This window comes from Limulus polyphemus, unplaced genomic scaffold (assembly GCF_000517525.1).
Source record: "Limulus polyphemus unplaced genomic scaffold, Limulus_polyphemus-2.1.2 Scaffold57, whole genome shotgun sequence".
Lineage (NCBI taxonomy): Eukaryota > Metazoa > Arthropoda > Merostomata > Xiphosura > Limulidae > Limulus > Limulus polyphemus.
In genome coordinates, this window is record NW_013665667.1 from 389,272 (window position 1) to 403,794 (window position 14,523).

The window sequence follows — 14,523 nt, forward strand, 5'->3', positions numbered from 1 at the left end:
ACTTTAGTTTTGTTGTTGTTTATTTTTCAATATCTGAGGGTATTGAGTGAACTTGATAAGCTGAATAACTAATTAACAGACAAGAAGTTTGTTATGATCTTTGCTAAACCATAATATGTTGCAAATTCTTAATAAGATGCCTTGAGTTGATTTTTTTATTAACACTCATTTTCTTAAGTGGTTTTGTTTTATTATATCTCACTTTTTACTAGGTAGCCAAAGAATACACATTAGACTATAATGTAATTTAGATAGCTTTTCAGATTTGTTATATTTGAAGCTTAGTAATGCACTTGGAAACTTCAGACATACAAAATGAAATTTGATGGATAATTGATTAATCTTCTATGTGATAGTTATTTTAAGATGTGTATCCATGATAATTACTCCTGTAATGTTTCCATTCAGCTTTATAGAACTAGCAGCACAAAGATACTTAACTTCTTCATCAGTTCAGTATAAATTACTCTTTCCATCCTTGTCAGTTTACATGTTATACGTGACTGAAAAGAGAACAGAAGTGAAAAGTAGTATTAGTAGATTTCAAAAGTAATAGCTATATAATAGTTTTAAACATTTCAATATAGAATTATAAAGCATTATTTAACATGAATGCTTATAAAGTATTTTCAGATTTTTGTGTATGTTGTGTTTGGATTATAGAAGTAAAGAACTATTTTTTCTGTGCTATGTAAGTAATTACACCACCGTTCTTCAAAATTAGTTGAATTAGAGTTATTGGCTATAATGTTTCAAATAATTCTAGATATTATTAATTAAGTATTTTGACATTTAAAAAGTATTTTATTTTGTTAGGTTAGTACGTAGACTTAATACTAAACTAAATCTTTTAAGCCGGTCAATCCTTTTGAGATTGTCAGGATTATGGTAAAAAACTTACATTAGTAGTGAGGGTATCCAACTGAAGATTCAGTATATTCTAATTATTATACATTTTATTGTGTCCTGATTTATGAAAATACAATATATATATATATTTGTTTACATACACAGAATTGACTTCACTAATTTCTGAATAACTTTTATTTTGTTCAGATCTAAAAGTAAAGAATGTCCTCACTTTTGGAGAAGTTATTAATAATTCATCTACTTCATGATAGTTTTGTTTTATTGTAAACTGTAAAGTTATTTTGGTAGCATAGAACAAAAAAAGAAGACTTTTCTAGATCCCTTCATACTATAATGCAAAAGTTTAAAAAAATATACTTGATTTAGTATTTATCAATACATCCTTTCATTCAGAAAAACTTTTGAGGCTTTTAGCAGAGCTGTCTGAAGCCGTAAGTTTTTATTTCAGTTTGTTCTGAAAAACAAAATAAAAACACAGCTCACACATGGCAATAAAGCCTATGTTAAGACTGTTTTCATTATGTTAATAGTCATAGATCTAAAGCAAAGTCTGCTATTAATAAGTTTTATAGATTTAATCTTCTAAATCCTGACTAAATACTTAAATATTTCTGGAGAAGTCAATAGTTTTAGTGATTTGATGCCCATAATAATAATATTTGGAAGTGCATGAAACCTCTCTAGTAATATTCAAAGTATGTGTATTCACATCTTTTGTATACATTAACAACTTTTTAATTTCATAGTTAAGTTTATTTGCTTTGTGGGCTTAGCATATTAATTAGGCCTGCTATCTAATTTGACTAAACTAGGTTGGCCAAAGCTTGAGGTTCTACTGGGATTACAGAGTAACACATTACAAACTAGGAGGACAGACTTATTTATTGTATAATGCAGTCTAATACCCATTAAATGTTTATTGTACCAACTTATCTATATACTCTATAATTTTACTGCAGAAATATATTTTACTTTGGTTTCAATTAGAACACATAGCTTGCCTTTGTCAAATGAAATGAAAGAAAATACAATTAATACTTCATCCTTATAAACTTCATTCATTCCATAGGAGTATTTTAAGTAGCTGTGATTTAGCAAGTTTTACTTTTATTTTGTTATGGTTTTGTGTACCATTCATTTATTATTTTTCTATTTCTTCTTCTAATTTTATTATTTTTATTTATATTAAAATACTAACTCACCTTCAAGTTAGAGCACATTGAATTTAAGTATCTTTGTATTATGAAACTGATACAAGCTTCCCCTAGTGTTGATATATGGATATTAACATTGTAAAAGATTATGTAAGTTAGCTAGTCACACATGAGATGTAACTTTGTGGTCTAACCACTAAATAAAAACCCTTCCTTGATCTTAAATGAGTTAGTTCATGAGATATAGTTAGAAGGAATTATTGCTGATTATTAATCAATATTATTATTGATCTTGAGAAGTGGTTTAATTCTGAATTATTGTGTTTTTTTGGAATTAAGTTTTCTTCTTCTGGTTCTTTTTTCCAAATTCTTTATTTATTGAAATTAATAATGTTAATATTGACATTGTATTGTTTATTAACATTTGTATCAAGTCCTGACCAGACACGCATTTACTAACTGTTTTTTTTTTTTTGTTGTTTTTTGAAAATGATAAAATTTGTATTCCAATTGTTTGAAAGTTTTATTTTGGATTTCTGTTGTTTTTGCAGTTTAATAAATTGTTTTGTGTTTGACCATGGTTGTTATGATGTATTGTTTTAGTCTGTTACAGATCCATTCAGCATAATAAATTAAGATATTGAGAGAACTGTCTCTACTGATGCTTAACCTAGGAGCCTTGACTCACACTAGTACCTTGAAGCCAAAATAAATGTGCCATCAGTACTTAAGTTTCAAGCATGTAACTCCTCAATATTACTGTTGCAGTAATCCCACAGTCAAACATATCATGATGTCTCCATGCCACCAACACACAACAAAATATGGCATCCACAGGCTATTGACATGCAAGACAGACTCCAGTTAAAACAATTTTATTTTTCTAACAAGGTCATTAGTTTATAGAATGAGTTTTCATCAGCTGTTAGTGTTGCTGGCATGTTAAAAAAACTTAAGAGAGTACTTAACGACTCTTTTAAAAATAAATGTTTGGTTTAATTATTATTGTCCTTTTGTGAGTATGGTGTCCCTTATTGGTTGTATCTAATGTATATTACTGTTAACAACTGATATGGAATTTTGGCACCACAAGAGTGTAACAATAATTGCAGATGTTTATGACTTAATTTTACAAAAAACAACATTGTTTTTTAGTTTAAATTATAGTTATTATTTCCTTGAATTATTTTTACAATTTAAACAGGACTTAAGGTAATTGAAAAAAGTTAAATTAATAGCAAAACAGTGGCACCAATTAGATCCTTCAGTTAAGCAGGTGACTATATCATGTGTTTTATGGTATTAAACTTTACTCTTATATTAATCCTATCTTTTATTAAGGGTCAATTCTTCTTTGTAAGGTAAAACTTTATTAAATAATGTGGAATTCAGGTTTTTCATTTGATTTTTGTGCAACATTTTGGCTGTTATGTGTTTTGTTAAGGTAGATAGAATTTATGACTATTAAAATTATCTTTCACATTGACTGAATATAAATATCAAAAAATAAAAAGTAATTTTTACAAACCTTTTACATTGTTTGGATTAATTTCTTTCTTCACTTTGTACAAGCCTATTACTATATTTTACTTTTCCTTATCTCAGCCTGTTTTTATAGCTTTACAGTGAATGTTTCAGAAAAAAATTTCAAGAATACTCTATAATCTACAAAGAATATTTGTGTGATTTAACACATGAACAGGAAAAAGCTATGAGGGTGAATGAAGTCCATAAAAAGAATTTTCTCTTTGAAAAACAGTTACGAGTTATAAGTACAGTGAAACCCCGATTTTTCACGAAATCTAATATAATGTGATGGGTCATTAACTCTTTCGACATGGGCTCGGTCCCTGGGACTGACCTTGTAACCATAACCTCGTTATAGTTTACATACTAATAACTTTTAATATTTTAAGTGTATTTTTACAAAAACCCGATTGAGCGAGACCCCGCTTGTTTCGTGATGACATTTTATGAACCTCAACGATTGCATTATAATGGGACTACACTGTATTTAAAGAAGCCACTCTGAATTTATATTTAATTCTGTTCAGCTAAATGTCTATTTCTTAACACTTAAGAAACAAATTTAATACTGACTGAGACTTAAAAGAAGACTAAGTTTGTCAGTCATAAGTGACTGTGAAAACAAATTTTTAATAGATATGTAAACAGTGTTAGCTAGAATTGTTGTGAAGTGAAGAAAACTTGGTTATTTGAAATAAAGAATATTTAATGGAAACATTAACTATGTTTGCTTCTGTTAGTCTTTTTATAATAATTCTAACCAGGTTTTTGTACATAGCTGCATTTGAGTTCTGTTAAGTAACATAGTTAACCAAGTGCTCTACAGTTTTTATTTTAAAGGGGTGTTGAACCATTTCTCCTGTGGTTATAGAAATGTGAAAATATATAAAATGTTACTAATAATGTCTGAATAATGGTTGTCTTTTCATTGCTATTATTATTATGTTGAATAATCTGTGGCTGCTAAGGAATGCTAGTCCCAGAAAAGGTGTCATGATTTTAAGATATTTTATATGCAGATAAGTGAATGTGAAAAGGATATTTATTAATACTGAATTGTAAATTATTTAACTATATAAACAAGAAAGTAACACTGCATTAATTGAAGTAATGAGCTTTTTCAAACTTAGATTGTTTAGTCTGTACGTTTTATTGTGTTAAACCACTATAAACAACATATTGTGATATCTTGGCATATCATATGTTTTCTTTTATCTTTAGTGATATGGAAATTTCAAACATTTTTCATTTTGTCTATTTCTATGCAGTTTTGGCATAAATATGTGGTCCAGAAAAACCATTGAAGTTGCCCTTTTCTAGTTACTTTTGTGTGTTTGTCTCTACAGCAGATAATATATACTTTGCAGCAGCTTCACACATCCATATACAAAGGGTCAACAACTGCAAAGTCCATTGCTAGTGGACTGGGTGTTATCTGTATGTTACAGTCAGTGAGTGTTGTGAGAAAATAACAAGTCATGTGGTGATGCTATTGCAAAGAAAGGATACAAGGCTTTTTTCAAGATCAAAATCCACATTGTTCCTCAATTCTGTTTTTTTTGCTTAGTTTGTTTTTATCAATCATGTCCAGACTGTTTATTTCTCACACAACTTAAAATTTAGTCATATTACTTTGTAAGTTTCCTATTTGTTCCTTCCACTATTAAGTAGACCTATCAAATGCTTATGAGGAAATCAGTTCACCTGAGAATACCACAAGTAGAGAGGAAAGACTTGTGGAATTTTCCATTTTTGTTAATGTGCATACTGGCCCTTGCTTGATCTCTTGTAGTTAAACAAATTTAAAGGAATTCTTTTACTAAATAATAGCTTATTCTGGAAGTATTAATGATCATCATGATCAAGGGAGGAGAGGTGGTTGTACAAGAGAAAGATGTTATTCTTGGAGAAGTCCTTTACGAGATGTAGAACTTTTGCTTATGATGCAAAAGTAAGTGACATAGATTAGCCAACAACCACAGAATCTGGAAGATCTGCCAGTGTCTGAAGCACTCAAGCCAGTAAATTGAACCTTGATCCTGAAGAGCAATTTTGGCACAAGGAACACCATGAGGATGATGGAGGGTCATTAAATTGGAGTGACATCTGGCAAGTCTGAGGCCACTTGGGGAGGTCTCTACTGGGCTCCCAGGCTGTCACCAGCCAAAGTACCACATCTCCTACACTGGTCCATATTATTGATGACCAACTGAGAAGGATTGTACATGTCAGTGTTATATTACCTCTGCTAGTCAGAGCTGTTTTCTTGGCAGGAGAAGAAAGTAGGCACCCATGATTAAATACTTTTAATCATGGTGAGGGGAGCTTCTGCAAGCTAAGAGGTACCCTGCAATGTTCAATGTTGACCACAGTTTGTAATGGCTCCTGGGGTTCAGCTGAACAGTATGATGAGTTGCCGCATGTGACTCATCTCCCTACTACGTTGAACCAGGGATTGATTACTCAGCTGAGTATCGGGTTTGATGAATATGATTATTTCCCAGCATCTCAGCCAGATATTGGCCTAGAACCAAGAAGGGAGAAGCTTTGGCCAGTGCCACAGGCCCCTTTGAATGAGGCAAAACACATTTCTTTCCCGATGTTCAAGGGTACAGCAAAGGAAGGTCTCAACCATATCATGAAATGTTTCAGGCAGATAAATGTCTGGAATGGACAGATACAGGAACAGGCTATTCAACATCTGATCCTGAACTTAGATAACCCTGCCTTGGATGGCACTGAATGTATGGACAAGGAGCAGCAAGAGGACTAGAAGACAGTCATCTATGAGCTGCATTGCCAATCTGATCCAGTGGAGAATCAGTCGACCCATCAGGGTGAGCTCAAGGTTTGGATGATGACTGGCACCAAGAGTCTGGCCACCTACAAGGACAATTTGCACTAATTGCATATACTAATGGAGAACTTCATTGAAGATCTTCCAGTGCAGCCATGAGACAACACTTGGGTGTGAGTGAAATCCTCACCCTAAAAGCGGCAGTTTCTGTTGTGACCCACTTATATTGTAGAATTATCATTTGATCATTGACAGCTAGGATAGTCATGTGATTGAAAAGTCAGAGACTGAAAGAGTGTCATGACCTTCACTTTCTGAAGCTCCAGAGTGGTAACATGAAATACAGTATATGCAATACACTGTATGATTTCTACTTGATCAGCAGAAGCTAAGAAAGCTAGAGGGAATAAATATAATACCTAATACATCAACAGTTTGTACAACTGTAGATGGTACTTAGGTGTTCATAAACTCATTTGAAAGGGCTTTGTGACTTTTGCTTTCTGAGCTATTGGGTAATGTCTGGCAAAATGTACAGACTACATTTTGTGACTACTACTCAAGTGTAGACACTTAAAATGGTCATGTGACCCTTATTTTCCAACCAACAAGTGAATTTCTTGATGTGAAACACCATTCTGTGTTTCCATAGAATCATAATCAAGTTGAGTGGTGAGAACTCTACACAGCATGACACCATTTACTTACAATACTTTTGTCTATATGCCTGGGAAATATGTTGGTTCCACAAGCTTCAAAGGAGTTGTGTTTTTGAGGTTCAGCAATAACAATACAAATTTGAATACGAAAATAGATTTTTAGGTAGAAAAAAACAGTCTTAATTCATCCAATTTAGACTTGTGATAATTTATTTTGTTAACTCTGAAGTATGAAGGAATAGAGTTTGATGGATCTTTAGGAGATGCTACCATCACTACCAAGAGTAGCTTCAGAAGGTAATCTGAGCATTAGTGAAATGATTTATGCAGTAGCCAGAGGTGATCTGTATAAACTACTACAGTAATTGACAATGCATAATAAATAATTTATGTGATCCAATATTTGTGTATAAACATTACATAGTCATTCTTGAGTGTTTTATAGCATGAATGGCTTAGTTACACAAAGAGTACAACAGGAAGTATCAATGAGAGCAGGAAGACAAATGATTTGATCTTGAAATTTGAAATTAAAAATGAATGGGTATGAGGTTAACTGTGATAACTGACCTTGAAAGTATTATTTGAGAATGAAGTGAATCTATTATTTTCATTATTACCAGCAACAGGATGTTTTGGTTTTAAAATGTTTGATAGGTGGTGAATTTTCATGGGAATAACAGAAAGTTGGTAGTATTTCAGTTAAAGGCTTGTCAGATTTTTGTTTTATTCATTATATATCTAGAATATAATTGTCTGGTTGCAGTAATCAGTACAACTGGTTAGTCTGCATCAGTATAAACTTTACAAGTAAAAAGTTTTTTTTTATTAAATTCTGTGTTTTTTGAGTGTACATTGAACGAAATGTTTTGTATTACTTTCTTGCTTTGTTATTTCAGAATGTTTTTTTATTATATATACATATTGGTACAACACTTGATTAGATAACACTAATATAAACTGATCTGTATTTTGTTATTTTAAGAGTAATTCAAAATAGAAACTTAATTTTTCATTATTTACACAACGTTTACTATAGAGATTAAGAAATTCTTGAAAATATTAATTTTATTTTAACAACAAGAAATGGTTGATTTTACAACAATAAGACTAGCTTACTAGTTCCTCTGAATGATGAGTAAAGTTAACTCAACTGAAAATAAATAATAACAAATAACTGGTGTTAAATGAATAAATACTATTGCGGTATTATTATTTACCCTTAGTTTTATTTTTTAGTAACTTATATAAAATTGATAACCATTGTACTTCACCATCGTAATTTAGTTCACACCAAAACAGTTGTTGTTCATGCAGTTAATAACAAAAATAGCATCTCAACTACTACTGTGTTTTCCGTATCCCAGTTGGCCAGACAAGCCTTAATATTGAACAAAAGACCTTGTCACTATTGAATGTAACAGATGTTGTGTGGTTGGCATCTTGTTATACATTCTTCTTGACTTTCAATTTTAAGTTGTTAGAAAAACTAATAGTTTTATTTAGTTAGTTACTATATATTAAAAGGCATTTTATGAAATCACTCATTTGGTGGACTCAAAGATTCAGTCATTATGCAAAATTATTGACCCTTAATTCCAATCATTTTATGAAATTACTATCTTCTCAGTATGCTTGTAAGGTCAATAATTTGCTACTATCATCATTTCACAAAAAATATTATATACATGTTGAATAGTATGTCTTCTTTGATCATTTTATACTATCTTAAAATGTTAAAAAATTTGAAATATTAAATGTGATTACTAACCTTTTAATAATTTGCTGGCACAAAACTTCTGTGAATGGAAGGCATTGGCTTTTATTCTTTGTATAGCAGTGAAATAGAATTGAGGAGTAATAGAATACCATCCTATTGATCATTTAATCCTGATCCTCAGTAGTTGTCTTGGATGGATGTGTCTCTGGGTTTGACAACAATTTGGACAATGCTTTCCTGTTGTGTCTGTGTAATTCCAGTCATGAAGTATGGTAGGGTAGTATAATGGATGTGGTGTTGCTTTACATGGTTTAGATTTACTAATAATAAGCAGTCTCTTGTAGCATGATGTTCAGTACAATGTTACATTGCATGCATCGATGGGACTCTGTTGGGAAAGACTAAATTCAGGACTCAAAATTAATGCCTAGGAAACTAGCAACTCATTGGTTTGTGTTGCAATTTTGCTAGTAAAAGGCACTAGAAAAAACTGCTATTACACATTTCAGAAGGAATATTCACAGTTTCATAGTATCCTGTATCAATATGACTTTGATACATGCATTTCAAGATTCTGATTAACAAGATTGTTTCACTTGCTGGTGCCATGCTGGTTCTGCAATCATCTTTTGAGCTGCATAGCTTCAACACATTTGATTGGTTTCCAAGCAATTAATATGTGGACCAGTCAGCTAGACTTACACCATCAAGCATCTGCATTGTAATTTTGCCCGAAGTTTGGATAGAAATACTGTGCCAAGTAATTGCTCATTGAATGTAATAACACAATAGAAATCATGCAAGTTTAAATTTTTTTTTCTACATTCTTTTAAATATTTATTCATGATTAACACAAATGTCAGGCTATTGGCTTCTAATCCATCACCAGCTTTGAGCATTTAAACCACAACTTTAAACAATAGAATACTCTTTTTAGAATAAGGTGTCTTTCAGCAGTGGGCATTTTAGACTCAAATTAAACGTCATTCAATTTTTATAAAATAGTTATGATAATAAAACATAAATCTAATGAAAGTGAATTTTGATATTGAAAAAATATTTACATGAGAAGTAAACAATTTGAATATACAAATATAACACGAGAAAATGAAAAACATGGCACAAATGAAATTGTTAAATTAAAATAAGTTTAAATCAAGTGAAGACTATGTATTATTAACGAATGGAAGAAGAGTTTTTATAAATAATGTTTCTCTTATAAGAGGTTCAGTATCATGTTTGGCTGTTGGTAGAATTTTAAGTTTGGAGAGAAAAATTGGATGTCCTGTTTCTGTATTGTGCTGATAGATAATGGAGTTTGGACGGTTTGTGACATTTCTTCCAGTTTTTGTGGATATGCCCATCTGTTCACATGCTCTTACTTTAAGGTGACATTTGGTTTCACCAATATAGGAGGCCTTACAGTTTCTGCACGTGTATAAGTAGATGAGATGTGAACAATGGGCAGTTGGCAAATGATCTTTGTAGTGGAAAAAATTTTTTAGTCTGAAATTGGGTTTCATAATAACTTTCAGGTTAATTTTAGAGAAGAATAATGCTTCTAGAAGTTGTTTCAAATTCTGTATTGGAAAAAAAAAAAACAATTATCAAACATTTGGTAGTGCCTTCAAAAATTTAGATCACGGCCTGATATCTCTTTTTAGCCTGATTATACACCATGCCATACCACAGCAGTAATGTGAGACAACTCCCAGTGTGTTCTTTGGCCAACCCAGAGCACCAATCTGGATTTATTCCACCACTCTTGGATACTTGTAATGCTACTTGTGAGACAGAGAGAATAGACCCTTAGACCTTGCTATATTGTAGTTGCTTTGCAAGGAGAGTAGTAATTTATATCACCAGATGTGTAGTAATAGCAAGTGTTAGTAATAGACACTAAGGTGCAATGAAGGTCAAACATAGGGTCATTCCAAATGAAATGGGGCCACCATGGTAAAATATTACATCTTCCATCTCAAAGTTTGGTGTACAATGTCTTTTGTAATAAAGTGTATGTGCATATGACTTGTAATTATTCTTTAACCAACTCACTCACTCATATATGAGATGTAACAGAACTACAGCATTTCACAATTATTACTTTTTCTGTCTTCTTGATCCATCATTCTGTCTTACTTTAAGTAAAAATAAGATGTGTGGGTCTTAGTTAACAAACTAAATTTTAAAATTACAAAATATCTGGCACAATGTCCAAACCACCAAATGATGTATCGATGGCAGATGTGAATACATTTACATTCCTTTTTCAAGAGTCCAAATACCAGGTAACACAACAGTATCAATTGTTTCAAAACTTGGTTTTTGGTATTATAAGTCTGCAAAATTACAGCTGTGCCACTGGGGTGCTTGTGCGATTTATAGGAGAAGTTAAAAGACAAGCGGAAAGAAATGTCTTAAATAGCACAGTTTTGTCTCTTGTATGTTAAAGAAATCAAGGTTCAAAAGATTGTTGTTGTTTCTTCCTCAAAGCTACAAAATGAGTTATCTGCCCGCTGTACAACACGGGGAAAGAACCATGGATTTTTAACGTTGAAAGTCCGTAAACTTACTGCTGACCCACTGGAAATCAGTTCAGAAGAGATGCAGCTAGGTGTAATGATACCTTCCCTTTTCACTAAAACTTTTATTAATTAATCAGTATGGATTGGAATAAAAAGTCTTGAGTTAAAATAAGACATGCTTTATTTCTTTTCATGTAATTGTTTTATTTCATCCTAATAAGTCGGTATATCTCAAGTTCAGTTTGTATCCTCCTGTAATTGATGTTAATATCATCGTGTCATAGTGCATATTTTAAATTGCAGAGATGTGTCTTCTTTCCGAACTTATTAAAAACAATCTTGAAAATAATGGTAATGAAGTTTGTGAAATTCGAGCGAAAAAACAACAACAAAAAACAGAAAATAACAAATTACTTAAGTAACTTTTCATTCAGTATCACAGAACATTTCGAATACAGAAATGAATCTGGATAACTTCAATAAGTATGTTATTGAAATTCATCTTACCGATCTCAATGAACATTTCAGTTTCTTACTTTTGAATTAAAATCATTTCTCCCGTAACATCTACATTTATCAATATGATATTCTTTTTATTTTCTCGGTTATTCTAAGCTTTGGGAGAGTAAACACTGAAAAACTGTTGCAGCTACTAAGTTTATTAAGAAATTAACTAACAGAAGTTTGAAAATGTCTTTAATATTTAAAAACTACGTATACTTTTTAAACTTAAAAATTCGTCATATTCTGATTAACTGAGCTAAATAAAAGTTTATCATTTTGTCTCAGCTAGTTGCTTTTTCTTTCTTCATCTATTTTTTGTAAAGAAACATACGAATATTTATAAAAATTCTATTGAAATACTTTACCTTCTCCAACATGTATAGAAATTTTAACCTAAATAAAAAGCAACAAATGAAAACTCCATGAAAAGAAAAATGAATACCGAAATCAATGTAAACTTTCCTCTTTGTATGCAAGGTGAAGTTCAGGAAACATTACCAGTAAGAGCAGTATTTCGGTTGGATTTTTGTAGACTTCAAGTGCCCTGTTTCAATGATCAGTTAGTTGAAGTAGAATGTCAGAATTGATAAGTGGCTAGTGATTATGTAATATGCATTAAAAATAGTAAAAGAGTATAATTTTATCTTTCAAAGACTTGTTACACTATAGGTATTCGTACATGAGTGGTAAATTTGCTAATCTATTAAGCCGGAATGCGTTTGGTTCAAGCATAAAACATGAAATATTGGCTACCTACACTGTTTCTACGCTAGAGATTAAAATCATCGTAATAAGCACTAAAGTTAATATGTGTGAACCAATGAGATAGAAGGAGAGTTTAGTCAGGAATAAGAATGTAAAAATTACATATCGGAAAGGGGAAAAAAAAAAGGCACCGGTGAGATTCGAACTCACGATCTCCTGTTTACTAGACAGGCGCTTTAACCAACTAAGCCACGGCGCCTTGTTCGTAATTAGTTGTATACTTATATATATCGATAAGATACCTTTCAACCATTGAAACTTATTTCTGTATGTCACTTGTACAACTCGCAATAGTAACACTAATATTTTTTCTCAGAGGCGTTGACTCATCAAACACACCAGGTGAATTTCAACAATCCAAAGAACTGGAAGCAACCTCCAAGTCCAACATGAAATATCGTCACTTCATTCAAACAGCCGCTAATTACATTCTTACTAATGGATAGTTATTTCACTTTTTCTGTTTACCTAAGAGAAGAAATACCCGTCAACAAGCCTCGCCACTTCTAGCACTTACTGCCGAACGCCATTACCCTAAACCAATCACTCAAGTGTTACGTGATTCCATCAATTAATCTACTCATACTTGAGTCAACAGGAAAACCTCAACAACAAACCAAGCTACCCAAACGGAAACTCAAGAATCACAAGACTCAGTTACCACAACAGACATCAGTCAGTACAGACCAAACGCCAAGCTAAGACGAAAGCCATCCAGCATGATCCATACCGAGCCGCCACCAGAGCCCATCACCATTGCCTAAGACGAGAAACAGCCAATGCCGTATACTCTCCGGAAACATCGAATCTTTAGCCTAAACGACTCTCGACCTGCACACACTTCCAACGTCTTTGCACGACCTATCCACAACGACGCCGACGATAATTACCACTAAGTCTTCCCCAGCCTACATCATATTTCAGCTATCTATAGGCCTTTCTTTAATTTTACGTTTTTCATTTTTGTCTTTTCAGGCACGGCCCATGTATGTTAATTCGGCACATGGACCATGAAAGTAGGTTTTCTTTGAGCATATAATTTGTAGATTCTCACCCTCAATAGGGACCGTTCCACGTTTTCAATGAATATCTATCAATATCAACATTAATTCTAAGGTATAATTCTGATCTAAAACCATTACACCCATTTGTTTGTTCAGAATTTTAGTCAAAATCTATCATTTCTTATATTCAAATTCTGTGATTTTTATGTTTATGTCAAGTTATTCTGGAACTGGTTACCTTTGTTGCAGATTTGGTCTGCTCTACCAGCAGCACACAACTTCTCCTTCCGGCTTCCTGTTTCCAGGTCTCCACATACATCGCTTTCCTGAACGTCTTGAGTTGCCTTTATTCATACTAACTGTCACACATAGCCACCATGTTACTAAATCACCCACCTAGATATCCGTCATGAGACTGTATCAAGTGTTTAAAAACTTCGGTCTTTAGAACAAAATTTTCAATCTTGATTTTGTAGATTAATCATTTTCGCGAGTGGGGTGAAGAGAAGCATCATGTTTCTGAGCGCCCCGATTATCTTCTTAAGTTTCTTGTAAACTCTGGAAAACAGGAAAACTGAAATACATCTATTTGTCAGAAAGTTTGATTGGATTTGACTCCATGGTTAGGGTTGACATTCTATTGATGCAGCAAGTGTATGAATGATGACATGATTTGTAGGGTATTTAAAGTTCAATTAACAAAAACGCCATAGCCAACAGTCAACATTTTAGCTAGTCTGCAAAGCGTTCAAATTTTTTTAAGCACAAAGATATACAAAGGGCTGTCTGTGCTCTACCCACTGTGGGTATCGAAGCACGATTTTTAGCGTTATAAGCCCTCAAGTTTACCCCTGAGTTACCTATGAGCCAATCAAAATGTAAGCAGAAAAATTGCTTCTGGTAAGATAATGTAACGTCTCCGTTCGTTAGTTTCTGCTTCATATGGGGTTCATCTGCTTCATCAGGAATGTTCTATCGTCGATAACATTCACATCAGT

General features: G+C 32.4%; 1 non-coding gene across 1 annotated transcript; it reads right to left on the minus strand.

The window, feature by feature from the left end:
• Positions 1–12,646: 12,646 nt before the first annotated feature.
• Trnat-agu lies at positions 12,647–12,720 on the minus strand. The gene has a single exon. It is a non-coding gene; the product is annotated as a tRNA-Thr (tRNA).
• Positions 12,721–14,523: the final 1,803 nt, after the last annotated feature.